The sequence below is a fragment of the Pseudophryne corroboree genome, chromosome 10 (genome assembly GCF_028390025.1).
Source record: "Pseudophryne corroboree isolate aPseCor3 chromosome 10, aPseCor3.hap2, whole genome shotgun sequence".
Classification (NCBI taxonomy): Eukaryota; Metazoa; Chordata; class Amphibia; order Anura; family Myobatrachidae; genus Pseudophryne; species Pseudophryne corroboree.
The window spans coordinates 39,658,139-39,671,173 of record NC_086453.1 but is presented as its reverse complement, the minus strand read 5'-3'; the positions used below and the strand labels follow the sequence as shown (position 1 = coordinate 39,671,173).

General features: G+C 42.6%; 1 long non-coding RNA gene across 1 annotated transcript; it reads left to right on the top strand.

Moving 5' to 3' along the window:
- The first annotated feature begins 4,664 nt into the window (after window positions 1-4,664).
- LOC134966975 (uncharacterized) lies at window positions 4,665-12,655 on the top strand. Its single transcript, XR_010188755.1, has 3 exons — window positions 4,665-4,704; window positions 7,544-7,612; window positions 12,619-12,655. It is a non-coding gene; the product is annotated as an uncharacterized LOC134966975 (long non-coding RNA).
- Window positions 12,656-13,035: the final 380 nt, after the last annotated feature.

Sequence of the window (13,035 nt, the reverse complement as noted above, 5' to 3'; positions counted from 1 at the left end):
AATGCACATACCACGCGCTCAAGCGCATGGCCGTGGAGGCGCCGTCACACAACTGCGAATATGCGCACGCACGGGAGAAAATGTGCACGTGCAGCGGGCAAGCGCATGGGGTGAATATATGGCAACGTGTAGCATGATATTTTACCGACTTTGACAGCTGTCACTAACACATACAAGGGGAGATATATCAAGCTTTGGAGAGACATAAGCTGGAGAAGTGGTCCAAAGCACCTATCAGCTTCTAACTGTCATTTATCTGGCACAGCTTTTGAAATGACAGCTACGTGCTGATTGGATGTCTCTCCAAGGCTTGATACACTGTATCACCCCCAGTGTGAGATAAATTAAACAAAATGCAACTGCAGTTTGGGGGTCATTCCGACCCGTTCGCACGCAGCGGTTCTTCGCTGCGGTGCGAATGGGTCAGAACTGCACATGCACGGCGCCCACAATGCGCACGCGTGTCGTTGCCCAGGCAACGGCCAGAAGAGAGAAGAAAGTGATCGCTAGCGCGATCGCAAGAAGATTGACAGTGGGGAGGCGTTCCGGGGCGTATACTCACCGTTTTCCGGATGTGGAGATCCGAATAGAGGCGTGTCCAGGCGTTTGGAGGGCGGTTGTCTGACGTCAATTCCGGGACCTTTGTCGCTGGATCCATCGCACAGGGTAAGTAACTGCAGGGCTAGTCTTGTTCTGCACAAAACTTTTTTAGCATAGCAAGGCTGCACAAGCGATCGCAGCCCTGCTCTGCTAAAATACACTCCCCCATAGGCGGCGTCTAGTTAATCGCACGAGCAGCAAAAAGTTGCTACGTGCGATCAACTCGGAATGACCCCTTTATAAGGTAATGGGAAAAGCTAAATGCACGACCCTTCATAGCAGCTGTAACAACTTAGATTTAGGTTCAGAGATCTGTAAGAAATTTAATTATACAGTACTCAGTGCTATTTCCCAATGCTGCCTACTGCACGTTCGCTTGGTGTTTTTTTGCTATGACATTTTCAGTGCTTTCATATCTTATTAACTGCAAAATCAATATCATCGCTAATGCGCCCTCAGGCAACTTTATTTACCACAGCAAAATGCATTGATTTTTCACATGTCCTCCTATAAATGTCACTAAATAATATGCCTGTCTTTCTGGCTGTCCTCAGTCTCAGCATGAACTCTGTGGGGGTCATTCAGATTTGATCGCTAGCTGCCGTTGTTCGCAGCGCAGCGATCAGGCTAAAAAGCAGCATTTCTGCGCATGCGTATGCACCGCTATGCGCATGACGTACGGGTACAAAGTCCTTTGCGGTTTTGCACAGGTTCTAGCGACGTATTTATTCGCACTGGCGGCCGCAAGAAGATCGACAGGAATGGGGCGTTTCTGGGTGTCAACTGACCGTTTTCAGGGAGTGCTTCGAAAAATGCAGGCGTGTCGGGGAAAACGCAGGCGTGGCTGGGCGAACGCTGGGCGGGTGTGTGACGTCAAAAGCCAACCCTCCAACGTTAGAATCAACGCACACGAAGAGTGTGTCCAGTGCTGGTCTTGTTTTGCACAAAATGTTTTTGCAGGCGCTCTGCTGCACAGGCGTTTACACTTCTGCTAAGCGAAAATACACTCCCCGGTGGGCGGCTAAAAACTGCTAGCGAGCGGTCAACTCGGAATGACTCCCTGTGTTCTCTAGATAGAGATACGTATTGGGCCTAGGGGGTGATTCCGAGTTGTTCGCTCGCTAGCTGCTTTTAGCAGCATTGCACACGCTAAGCCGCCGCCCTCTGGGAGTCTATCTTAGCTTAGCAGAATTGCGCATAGAAATTTATTAGCAGTTTCTGAGTAGCTCGAGACTTACTCCTACACTGCGATCAGTTCAGTCAGTTTAGTTCCTGGTGTGACGTCACAAACACGCCCTGCGTTCGCCCAACCACTCCCCCGTTTCTCCAGACATTCCCGCGTTTTTCCCTGAAACGCCTGCGTTTTTCCGCACACTCCCATAAAACGTCCAGTTTCCGCCCAGAAACACCCACTTCCTGTCAATCACACTACTATCAGCAGAATGATGTAAAAACTTTGTTACGCCGTGAGTAAAATACCAAACTTTTGAGCTAATTTACTTGGCGCAGGCGCGCTGCGTACATTGCGCATGTACAGTTTGCGACTAATCGCTCCGTAGCAAAAAAAAATAACGAGCGAACAACTCGGAATGACCCCCATTATTCAGTCCTGGTCGCACCAGGCTGTTTTTTGCACTGCTGCGACCAGGTAATCGCCGCCTACAGGGGGAGGGGGTAATCGCTTTGTAGGGGTGCGATCGGCAGTTTCTGCACAGCCCAGGACTTTCTCAGCCGCTGCGATGATCCTGGATGGACCTGGAAACGGTCGGGCACGCCTGTGTTTTCCTGGACACTCCCAGAAAACGGTGAGTTGCCGCCCACGGACGCCTTCTGCCTGTCAATCTTATTGCGATCGCCGGTGCGATCGCTTTCTTAGTTAGATTCGTCGCTTCCCAGCGACCCCCATCGCCGGCCAGCGATGCACCTGCGCATTGCGGACTGCACGCATGTGCTGTTCAGACCCGATCGCAAGGCTGCGAAAAAAGGCAGCATGCGATCGGTTCGGAATGACCCCCCATTGGCCTTACCCTTCTTTGTAATACATGACTATACTTACATTACTATCCCTTTAAACTGGGACACTCATGAATTACACAGGTTCCGTGGCTGGCTGACTTCAAGACTACATTTCACCTGGTTTTAATCAGCCATAGAACCTGTGTAAACCATAAGTGTCCTGATGTAAAGGGATAGTATGGTAAGCCTATATATGACACCTCTGCCCAGTGGGGCCAAGATAATAAGAGAATAAGGTGGACATTTACTAAGCAGTGATAAGAGTGGAGAAGTGAGCCAGTGGAGAAATTTCCCCATCAACCAATCAGCAGCTCTGTATCATTTTATAGTATGCAAATTATAGATGTTACTTCAGTGCTGATTGGTTGCCATGGGCAACTTCTCCACTGACTCACTTCTCCGCTCTTATCACTGCTTAGTAAATGTACCCCTAATACAGACTGAAGGGGGGATGTATCAAGCCTTGGAGAGAAATAAAGGGGAGTAATTGCCCAAAGCAACCAATTCATGTTTGTCATTTCAAAGACTGTGCTAGATAACAGATGACAGAAGAACATATGGTTGCCTTGGGCAACTTCTCCACTTTATCAGTCTCCAAAGCTTGATACATATCCCCCAGAAGCCGGAACCTTATATTCATGTGTTTAGTAAAAGTACCGAGATACAAACTCATACATCCCAATTTTGTAAATGTGTAACTCTGGACATTAAGGGGGTCATTCCGACCGGATCGCTTGCCGCAGTGCGCCTGCGCATGCCAGCCATCATTGCCTAGCGACTGCCTCTAAGGTCGCTGGGCGGGAGGGGGATGGACGGCGGCGTTAAGCTGCCGTTTAGTGGGTGCAGTTCGGCCAACGCAGGCGTTGGTGGACCGTTGAGGGGGGCGGGCCGCGGCAGCTGCGTGACGTCACACACAGCCGCTGCGACCCGGGGCAGCGAAGAGGTTCTCCCGGCCAGCCGCAGGAGGTGCGCTGGTCGGGAGTAACTCCTGAGATGCAAAAGCTGTGTGATGCTTTTGCATTTCTGCGGGAAGGGGAGGGGGGGGGGCTGTGCTGGGCGTCCCCCCTCATGTCTGAGAGCCTGATCGTAGCTGTGCTAAATTTAGCACAGCTACGATCAACTTGGAATGACCCCCTAAGTGTGACCCATGACTGATATATTTGCCACATCTACAGGGTCCTGCATTAGAGTAACAGAAATCCTAGATCAGTGCTTCCCAACCTTAGCCTTCACGACACACTAAAAGTCCAGGTTGTTATGAGCATAGATGGCTATTAATTAAGCCACCTGGGCTCAAATATGGCTATCCTTAAGACTTGGACTATAAAGGTGTGTACACACGGTGAGATACTTGCTATCTCCGATTTTGACTATGCGATTTCCCTTATGGTGTGTACACACGGCGAGATATTTTCTTACGATTTTGATTATATCGTAAGAAAGGTTAGTGCAGATCGCAAGGTGAAAGTCACCTTGCGATCCCGATGCGATGATGATGCGCGGTCCCGCGAGGTCGGCATCGCAAGCCTAGATAGACTGTGCAGGCAAGTCTATTTTGTCTATCTCGTAGAAAAGATAAAATAGACACTTAGCCAAAATCGCACATATATCAGTATCGCAAGAACAGTCATTACATGCTTGCGATGCCGACCTAGCCCCTGTTGCATAGTGAGAATCGGGGTTAGCCCGAATCTCACCGTGTGTATGCACCTTAAAACTCCCCCAGAGCCCAGATAGCACAGATTTTGACTATCTGTACTTTCGATTTTGTCTATGTACGATTTTGACTAAGTGACAATTTTGACTATACTTTGTACTAGATAGTATACTAGTGTAACCCTACCCTCAATACCTTGAACTAGAGCTGTCTATGTATTCTATTAAGGGATGGTTACCTAATATCTGTGCCTCCACCCAAGCTAATTATTTTAGGCTTGCCCGGGTAAGCCCTTTCCGCTTTTAGTAATGAATTTGCATATCAATATGTCTATAAATGTATATGCGTGCACATTCTATACAGTATTATACCTGTTCTTCTGTTTGCTTTCCAGGATCTCCGGATGGAAATTTCAAGTCACATTACATATGGTAAGTATAAGTAAAAGTATTTATTCTTTCTCATAAAGGTTTAGAAGAAATTTAAACACAAAACACATTTCACAAGCATAGTAAAATACATCACTTTTCCAATCCTGTCTCACTAATACCCTCCCTTTTCCTTAACCTATACAGGTTATTTGCATGCAATACAAAAAAATCTCCTTTGTTAAATAACACCGTTAGGTGTTTGAGTGACCCGGGTACTCTTTATAAGATAGTGCACTATCAACCCGATAAAACTTATAGAAGAAACAATAAATGATTCTAAATACTTAACATCACACTTTAGTAATAATATTCCTCTTTCCTTTCTGTTATTTTTCAGTCTGTGAGAGAAAGGTATGTATCTATACAGAATGCTACTGTAACACTTGCTGTCTAATAAGTTGTAATATATTGCCACTTATGTTTCTCTTTTGTCAGTTAGGTGAAAAGTATCCTTTCCTCAGATGTAACTTGTATTAGCAAAAGACTACTTCCTTATCTGCCATACAAGTAATAAAAGTATGGTTGTAGCTGTACAATTCTATACTGAAATCCTTGGAAGTGGGAAAATACTTATTTCTGGCAGCTGTATTCCTTTCACAAGCTATATGTCGTAGTATTGCATGCTCATCATTGTCCTCAATCCTGGTGTGGTGTAGCTTAAATGTAAACTGTCTCTTTAACAAGGAGAAGTCTTGGTTAAAGGCACTTAATGAAATATGCTGTGGTTCTTAGTTAATTTAAATACTCCAATTTTTAAACTGCCAGTCTCTTTGCGATTAACATACAATATGGCTGGGTTTTAGACAATAAACTCTTCAATGTGAGTGACGTAGGGCTAACTGACTTGGCTTTTATCCGCTATATACACACTGTAGGTGTGATATTAGTTTCTGTCTCTAATAATCCTCTGGACGGCTTAATGCTGCCTCTTTCCTTTGCTTAAACAGTACTTTATAGCTGACCACTGACAAAATCATAGTTATTTGAGCATATTATTATACTCCGTTCCACTCTTAGTGACAACCACAGTTATGTTGCTGCTGGTATTTGGTGTAGGTAGCGGGTTAAATACACCAACACCTCTGCTCACTGATGCTGCAGTATAAACTCTCCTGCTCTCCTTCCTTTCTTTCTTAACATGCCAAAGTATAGTTCACCATAGGCGCACTGTATATATGCTCTGCTTAATTAATGCTGCCTAGCACTGTTGTTCATATACTTTGAATATGATTTACTGAATAATTTATAGTTAATTATACTTTGTTGGGCTAGGCTGGGGTGTCAGTGAGGTGCATGATAGTTTTTTCACTCACGCTTTAGTTGTACACTTCTGGTCTCCCTGTATTCTTGTGAGAAAAAGACTCATCTTGCGTCGGTCGTTGCCATGGCACTGGTCAGCTTCTCTGCCTCTTCCGGTCTCCACACCCCCCGTTGCTATGGCGCTGATCAGAGCTTCTCTCAGCCTCTTCCGCCGCTGCTCCCGGCTCCAACAGGCCACTGCATGTACTCTGCCAGACCACGCTGTCCTCCTCTGCCGCCTGGACAACCCAGCAAAACACAGCAGGGAACCGATCTCCCGTTCCTCTCCGCCGCTGCTTCCGGAGGGTGGCTGGCAGGTACCTCTGACTCCGCTCTCCGCTTCTCCGGCCGCTTTGTTTTGGCCGCACTCTCCGTTGCCCTTTGCCGGCTGCACTCCCCTTGCTCTCTGGTCACCGCTCAGCTCTTAGTGGCGCCAGAGGCTCAGGTGCTAGCACTCCAAAGGGGGATCAGCATTCTGACTCTCCGCCAGCGAGGAGCTTTATTTATACTCCTTCAACTCACGGCTCGTGCCTCCCTCCTTCCCGCCTAAGCCACGAGCTATACCCCCCGGTCAGTAGCGCTCGTGAGGCGCTCGTGGCATTCTGGATCGTTCTGCCAGAGCGGTCATTGCCTGACAGATAGACCACTGACAGCCCCACTAAGTCTATACAGCCTCTCTCTATCTCCTATTTCATGCTACGTTAATAAGAGCTGTTCTATAAAAACTCCTGCACCCACAGCACATTTAATAAATAAATTACAAATAGTTAACCCCTTCAAATCCATCTATATACACATATATTTACATATCCATACATACACAAGCAAATATATATATATATATCAATTAACATCACATTTCTCCTTTTAATATAACTTGCGTTAAATATATACATAAATATATATATATATATACCTCAGAAATATAACACTTCACATATTAATAATCCAATAGTTATATTACACTCTCCCCTTGGTGATTCATTTCAAAAAATCCTCAAGCAAATGGATCACCAATTTTTTATTTATTATTAACTCTAAGTTTGTATTGGTAAGTATCCATAGTAAGGCCATATATCTATCATATTTGGATGTATTATTCTGGGTACAATGCTAGGTATTCCCAACTCATCATAAGTAAGCATAGATGGGGGTTGACATACCCTTTTTGGCTTATCCCATATCTGCTTCTTCTCTATTTCACTATAAGGATATAAAACCCTATTAGATTCATCTGATACTCTTGAATTTTCAGCATTACAATATTCCAGATCTCCTTCCCAGATATTGTCATCATTAAACTCTTGAATTTTACCTCCCACATGTTCTAGGGGACCCTCAGTAACATGGTCATCAGTAAATTTGTCAAAATCTAAAGACTCATCTTTATAATAATATCCTTGTATCTCTGGTTCATCATCTATGTCATCTATGATACTCAATTCATTATGTATTACATTTCTATTTCCCGTTCTTTCATTAGTTGTGCTGGTAGTATCGTTTAGTTCAAGCCTTTCTAACCGAACTTCTTTCCCGATAGGCAAAAGATGCTGCCTATGATATGTCAATATCCGGTCATCTCCCGCCTCAAGCTTGATCTTATATACAGGTAAGTTTGAAAGTTTCTCAACAATTACAAAAGGATCTTCCCTCCACCTATTTGAAATTTTAAACTTTCTAGGTGTTCCTAGATGTCTTAATAAGACTCGATCCCCTGGAACTAACTCATGGTCACGGACTTTCCTGTCATATCTAGTTTTATTTTTTAATCCTAATTTCCTGGCTGCACATTCAGCGATATTATAAGCCTCCTGTAATTCTTCTCGCAACTTCCTTATGTATTTTATGTGGGAAATAGCAGGTTTGTCACTAGTGGATATCCCCATACATACATCTATGGGAAGCCTGGCTTCCCGACCAAACATTAAATAATATGGAGAATACCCTGTGGCTTCATTTTGGGTACAATTATATGCATGAACTAACCGGTCAGTATGCCTTTTCCAGTACTTTTTATCAAAGGGGTTCAATGTTCCCAACATATCCAATAAGGTTCTGTTGAACCTCTCAGGTTGAGGGTCACCTTGAGGATGATAGGGAGTTGTCCTAGATTTAGTTATTCCACAGGTTACACAAAGCTCCTTTATTAGTTTACTTTCAAATTCTCTGCCTTGGTCAGAGTGAAGTCTGTTTGGAAAACCATAGTGGATAAAAAATTTGGTCCATAATGTGTTTGCCACTGTTGATGCCTTTTGATTTGGTGTAACATACGCCTGGGCGTATCTGGTGAAATGATCAGTTATCACCAATATGTGGCATTTCTTTCCTGGTTCTACTTCTAGTGTCAAAAAATCCATGCATATCAAATCCATAGGCCCACTACTTTTAAAATTTACCAAAGGGGCAATTTGTTTAATTACAGTTTTCCGAACTATACAATTTCCACAGTTCCTACAATAGGCCTCTACTTCTTCCCTCATTCCAGGCCAATAAAACCTATCCGATATTAGCTTAAAGGTTTTGTCATACCCTAAATGGCCATGGTCATTGTGTAAAGCTTTCATTACTGTACTCCTATGCTTTTTAGGCAGTACTAACTGTTTCCTTTCACCTCCTTCAGATTTCTTAGTTACACGATATAATAACCCATCTGTTAGGAATAACTTGTTCCTCTGTCGCTCCAATAACTTAGCTTCTTTGGTAACTAATGGGGGCCTAGAACTCCAACTCTGTTTCATTTTGTTTATTACATCTCTTATGTCTGGATCTTGATTTTGATCATCCTGTATCTGGCCTCTCCGGAGTCTAGGCAACCCTTCTAACTCTAAATTACTCAGCCAACAATATGATAATGGGATAGCTTCAGAAGTGGCTCCTAGAGGACTCAACATTTCTCCTGGCATCATTTCCCCAATTTGTATTTGATGACATATCCCTTTTACATCTCCCATAGGCACTTCAATCCATTCTTCTTCAACGTCACTACTACCCTGGTTGGGGATCCTAGACAACGAGTCAGCATCAATATTATTTATTCCAGGTCTATATTTTAGAGAGAAGTTATACAAGGCCAATGCTGCAAGCCACCTGTGTCCAGTAGCATCGAGTTTTGCTGTTGTTTGTATATAAGTTAAGGGGTTATTGTCGGTGTGTACCTCAAAAGGTACACCATACAAATAGTCATGGAATTTTTCTACCACACACCACTTTAAAGCCAAAAATTCCAACTTATGGGTAGGATAGTTCTTTTCACTAATGGATAAGCCCCGGCTAGTAAAAGACACAGGTTTCAGTTCACCTTGGTGCTTCTGATATAATACCCCTCCTATTCCTTCTAGTGAAGCATCTGTGTGGAGAACATATGGAAGGGTTGGATCAGCATATGCCAGGACTGGAGCACCCGTCAGTTTTTCTTTTAGAGCTTGAAAAGCCATTTCACATTTAGGATCCCATCTATTTCCAAATGGTTCACTTGGTTTGAACCATTGGTTGGATATTGTTTTAGTGGTTTTCTTTTTATTATTTGGGGGATACCCTTTAGTCAAATCAGTAAGAGGCTTTGAAATTTTAGAATAGTTCGGGACAAAACGGCGGTAATAACCACAGAACCCTAAAAAAGATCTAAGTTCTTTCAATTTAGTCGGACGGGGCCAATTCCTCACTGCATCAACTTTGGCAGGGTCAGTTGACACTCCTTCCCTACTTACAATGTGTCCCAAATATTTCACAGAGGACCTACATAGCTGGCATTTATCGATGGATAGCTTCAATCCTCCCTCTATTAATCTATCCAACACTTTTAATAGACGGGAGTTATGTTCGGCTAGGGAATTTCCGAAAACAATAATATCATCTAGATAGACAATAACTTCTCTGTAATTCATGTCCCCTATAACTTTCTCCATAGTCCTTTGAAAAGTAGCAGGAGCTCCCTTTATACCTTGCGGCATTTTTAAGAATTCGAAGAATCCCAATGGGCAGATAAAGGCTGTTTTTTCTCTGTCTTCTGGGCACATAGGAATCTGATAAAACCCATTTCTTAGATCAAGTACTGAAAACCACCTGCTCCCTTGTAAACAATCTAATGCCTCGTCAATCTTAGGAACTGTGTACTGGTCTGGTACAGTTCGAGAATTTAGTGTCCTATAATCTACACACATACGGATTTTTCCATTTTTTTTTTTTGCTATCACAATTGGAGAGGCATATGGGCTGCGGGACTCAATAATGATTTGGTTCTCCAGTAATCCCTTCAGGTGTAACCGAACGTCCTCAAAATCCGCAGGTGCTATCCTACGGGAACGTTCTCTAAAAGGACTTATATCATTTAACTTTATGCCATGCTCTACTCCTTTTGCTTCTCCTAAGTCCCATTCTCCTGTTGAGAACGCTTGTTTTCTATATTCTAATTCTTTAATTAGAGAAACCTTGTCTTCTTTTACCATGTCACTTTCCTGAAAACAAACATCAAATTCATTCCCACTTTCACTGAGATTGGTTCCTGGTTGTACCAGCAAAGTATGTCCTACATCCATAACTCGTCTATCTTCATCCCGGCACCAATTTGATAGTACATGGTATAATTGAGTGTTAGTCCCCACAATCACAGGGGGCCCATTTCTTTCTCCCTGAATTTTAGGACATATGAGAGCAATAAAGGGTACTTCTAAAGGCTCTTCAGGTGTTTTCCCATCAAATTCAAGGGTTACTTGTACATAACCCAAATAGGGGTACTTTTCAACACTTAATCCCCAGATGACTAGCCCACTAAGTGGTTGTATGGGTACATTTGATATATGATCATTATACCATGTTTCAAAAATTATAGATACTTGGGACCCACTGTCTAAAAGTACTTTACAGTTAACTCCATTAATAGATGCAGAAACTATGGGGGCAGGCCCCAATAGACCCTCTGGCACCGTCCCGTTCCACCATGAATTCCCCATTGCACAGTTGCTGACTTCTAGGGGGACTGTGAGGGGTTCACAGCCCTCCCCTGTTCGTTTCCCTGCCCCGTAGAATTTCCTCTATGTGCGTTATAATTTGTTACCGAAGTTCTTGAAGATGATCCATCATTATTTGCATTACATTCAAACGCTCTGTGTCCCATTCTACCACATCTAAAACATCCTCTTCCTCTATTATTGTAAGAGTTTCCTCTTCCCATGCCTCGATCAGATGAATTGTTATTACTCTTCTGAGAAGAGTTTCCTGAGTTTCTGCTACTTTGAGAGGCTATAAATTGCTCTATTTTCTTATTTTGCTCTTCTATCATTTTAACTACCTTATCTTCAAAAGGATTTACTTCTATAGAGGGTTGAACGACCTTAACCTTTTTTATTGTTTTTTCTCTCATTTCGATTAATACTTCTTCCTGCTTTACTTCTTTTAACAATTCGTTAAAAGTAGGAGTAGGTTCCCTTGTTCCCGAACATCTAATTTTCTGGGCCACAGAATCAGTTGTCATGGCTCCCCTCAATAACTGCTTCATTCTACTTCTATCTACTTCATCCCGGGTAATTCCACCCTTTTCTACTATCTTGTATAAAAGTTTGTCCAATCTTATTAAGTAAGCACTTAACTTTTCTCCAGGTTCCTGGAAAGTATGATGCAACCTAGATGTTAAATCCCCTACATCTTCTAAGGTACCATAGGCATAATCTAACGCCTCAAAATATGTCTCAAGAGTAGCTTGCGGATTACTTCGTCTAGCTGCCTGTATTATTCCCATGGCAGGCCCCCTTAAGCTTTCAACCACTCTTTGCCTTTTTATTTGATCAGGGCATTGCCATTCCTCAGCTTGCTGAACAGCAGCTTCTTTCCAGGACTCGTACATTTCTTCACCTAGTGGTACAGGTACTATCCCCGAAAATATTCGTAATCTTCTATAGCTCCCTTCATAGTGCCAGCGTTCTAACTGGGTAACCACTCTATCTACCATTGTCTCAAACTGTGACCCATCTACATTTGCACCATTCCCTTGTGTATTACTATTTGCATTTTCCCTTTCAGGGGTGTCCACAGAAGTGGATATGTGTGCATTACTGGCTTCCTCATCTTTTCTCTTAGGCCAGATAATATACCACCGCCTCCCAATTTCCTCATTTGCCATTATCATCATTGGGATCATACATGGATCTAACTCCTTTTCAGCTTCTATTAATATAGCTATTTCTTCTCTCCATTTATCCACAATCTTAGGTCTTTTAACCCCATATAATTTGTCTATAATTGTTCTAATGACTTCTTCATCTGAAAATTCAGAGAAATTTCCTCCTATTGCTATACATTTTTTAGGATTTTTCTCTTTTTGCATACACCAAGTGTATATATCCTCTTCTGTTAAATTCTCCATTCTTACTGAACTCATATCTCAGCAGACTTGCCTCCAAATGTAACCCTACCCTCAATACCTTGAACTAGAGCTGTCTATGTATTCTATTAAGGGATGGTTACCTAATATCTGTGCCTCCACCCAAGCTAATTATTTTAGGCTTGCCCGGGTAAGCCCTTTCCGCTTTTAGTAATGAATTTGCATATCAATATGTCTATAAATGTATATGCGTGCACATTCTATACAGTATTATACCTGTTCTTCTGTTTGCTTTCCAGGATCTCCGGATGGAAATTTCAAGTCACATTACATATGGTAAGTATAAGTAAAAGTATTTATTCTTTCTCATAAAGGTTTAGAAGAAATTTAAACACAAAACACATTTCACAAGCATAGTAAAATACATCACTTTTCCAATCCTGTCTCACTAATACCCTCCCTTTTCCTTAACCTATACAGGTTATTTGCATGCAATACAAAAAAATCTCCTTTGTTAAATAACACCGTTAGGTGTTTGAGTGACCCGGGTACTCTTTATAAGATAGTGCACTATCAACCCGATAAAACTTATAGAAGAAACAATAAATGATTCTAAATACTTAACATCACACTTTAGTAATAATATTCCTCTTTCCTTTCTGTTATTTTTCAGTCTGTGAGAGAAAGGTATGTATCTATACAGAATGCTACTGTAA